This window comes from Schistocerca cancellata, unplaced genomic scaffold (genome assembly GCF_023864275.1).
Source record: "Schistocerca cancellata isolate TAMUIC-IGC-003103 unplaced genomic scaffold, iqSchCanc2.1 HiC_scaffold_206, whole genome shotgun sequence".
NCBI classification, from domain to species: domain Eukaryota; kingdom Metazoa; phylum Arthropoda; class Insecta; order Orthoptera; family Acrididae; genus Schistocerca; species Schistocerca cancellata.
In genome coordinates this window covers 1-2,500 of record NW_026046235.1, presented here as the reverse complement: position 1 = coordinate 2,500, position 2,500 = coordinate 1, and the positions used below count along the sequence as shown (strand labels likewise).

The following is a 2,500-nucleotide window of genomic DNA, read 5'->3' as shown; positions in this document are numbered from 1 at the left end:
CAAGAAAGAGCTATCAATCTGTCAATCCTTCCGGTGTCCGGGCCTGGTGAGGTTTCCCGTGTTGAGTCAAATTAAGCCGCAGGCTCCACTCCTGGTGGTGCCCTTCCGTCAATTCCTTTAAGTTTCAGCTTTGCAACCATACTTCCCCCGGAACCCAAAAGCTTTGGTTTCCCGGAGGCTGCCCGCCGAGTCATCGGAGGAACTGCGGCGGATCGCTGGCTGGCATCGTTTATGGTTAGAACTAGGGCGGTATCTGATCGCCTTCGAACCTCTAACTTTCGTTCTTGATTAATGAAAACATACTTGGCAAATGCTTTCGCTTCTGTTCGTCTTGCGACGATCCAAGAATTTCACCTCTAACGTCGCAATACGAATGCCCCCGCCTGTCCCTATTAATCATTACCTCGGGTTCCGAAAACCAACAAAATAGAACCGAGGTCCTATTCCATTATTCCATGCACACAGTATTCAGGCGGGCTTGCCTGCTTTAAGCACTCTAATTTGTTCAAAGTAAACGTGCCGGCCCACCCAGACACTCAATAAAGAGCACCTTGGTAGGATTTCAACGGGGTCCGCCTCGGGACGCACGAACACGCACGAGGCGGTCGCACGCCTTCGGCTCGCCCCACCGGCAGGACGTCCCACGATACATGCCAGTTAAACACCGACGGGCGGTGAACCAACAGCGTGGGACACAAATCCAACTACGAGCTTTTTAACCGCAACAACTTTAATATACGCTATTGGAGCTGGAATTACCGCGGCTGCTGGCACCAGACTTGCCCTCCAATAGATACTCGTTAAAGGATTTAAAGTGTACTCATTCCGATTACGGGGCCTCGGATGAGTCCCGTATCGTTATTTTTCGTCACTACCTCCCCGTGCCGGGAGTGGGTAATTTGCGCGCCTGCTGCCTTCCTTGGATGTGGTAGCCGTTTCTCAGGCTCCCTCTCCGGAATCGAACCCTGATTCCCCGTTACCCGTTACAACCATGGTAGGCGCAGAACCTACCATCGACAGTTGATAAGGCAGACATTTGAAAGATGCGTCGCCGGTACGAGGACCGTGCGATCAGCCCAAAGTTATTCAGAGTCACCAAGGCAAACGGACCGGACGAGCCGACCGATTGGTTTTGATCTAATAAAAGCGTCCCTTCCATCTCTGGTCGGGACTCTGTTTGCATGTATTAGCTCTAGAATTACCACAGTTATCCAAGTAACGTGGGTACGATCTAAGGAACCATAACTGATTTAATGAGCCATTCGCGGTTTCACCTTAATGCGGCTTGTACTGAGACATGCATGGCTTAATCTTTGAGACAAGCATATGACTACTGGCAGGATCAACCAGGGAGCTGCGTCAACTAGAGCTGAGCAGCCGGCCGCCCGGGAGTGTGTCCCGGGGGCCCGCGCGAACACGCAAGCGTCCGCTCAATTATTCTGCAAACAGGAGGAGGCTGGGCTCCCCTGCACAATACACCTCGAAACCCTCTCAGGTCCCGGCGGCGCGCAGCGCCGTCCTAAGTACTTGGTCGGGTTCGAGAGAGGCGCAATCGCCCGGAGTTAGGCGAGTAGACGCTTTAGGTGCGACCACCCGTGCTCCCAACTGAGCTTGCCGCTGCCGACAGAGGCCCGGGAGCGTGCTGTCGTGGCATTGCCGGCGGGAGACAACACGCGCCACCTACGGTGACCGGCAGCTCCAACGCCAGCGCCACAGAAGGGCAAAGGCCCCACGTGGGTGCCGAAGCGAACTCTCCCAGCACAGCGCACGTGCCAACACGTCCGCACAACTGCGATACAAACCACCAGCGAGAACCGCTGGGGCGACCGAGCAGCAGACGGCGTCGCGGCGCCGAGTGCCGGGCGGCGGCGCATCCTCAACGCACACAGTCCTCAATCGGACCAGCACACTGCAGATGTCCACCGCGCTTCGCACCGGGTCCGCGAGGACCCACTTTGGCTGCACGGCGCCGCGCGCAGGGTGCCCCGGCGCGCAGCTGCGCCGCCTGCCGCGTCCGTCGGCCGGCGCGCCTGCCACTGGGCGCCCCCACCAGCCGGCTGTAGCGCGTGCGCCCACGCACCGCGCGGCCAGCACGCCGGGCGGCCCCCCCTCACCGGCCGGGGACAGTCCCACCCACCCACAGCCGCGTATCGCTTCACACCCAGATTCACATTCACGTTCGTTGGTATGGTGGGGACCGCTTCGTAGCTGTACCGATCGTTGCCCTCACAGATGTACCTCCAGCAAGATCAACCGCACCACAACGGGTTACCAGTTGTTCATTTGCGTAACGTCACCAGTAAACGTACACGTCCATCCCCGTTTGCAAAGTCAACTATTATTGCATGCCTGCCTGTCAGGTGTCAAGACACACTACATTCGCTCACATCCACGCAACAAAATGTGCCCGACTAGAGGGCACGTGGAAGGTGCCCCCGTACATATGCGATCTCCATTGCGCGACCAACTGTCAACCGGCCTCTGTAGCATGTCGCAGATG

The 2,500-nt window shown here is 57.4% G+C and overlaps 1 non-coding gene across 1 annotated transcript in view; it reads right to left on the bottom strand.

The window, feature by feature from the left end:
* LOC126112720 (small subunit ribosomal RNA) overlaps positions 1-1,353 on the bottom strand; it is a 1,909-nt gene extending 556 nt beyond the window's left edge. The window contains exon 1 of the ribosomal RNA XR_007524528.1: positions 1-1,353. This exon is cut by the window's left edge and continues 556 nt beyond it. This is a non-coding gene — a ribosomal RNA (small subunit ribosomal RNA).
* Between the last annotated feature and the right edge of the window lie 1,147 nt (positions 1,354-2,500).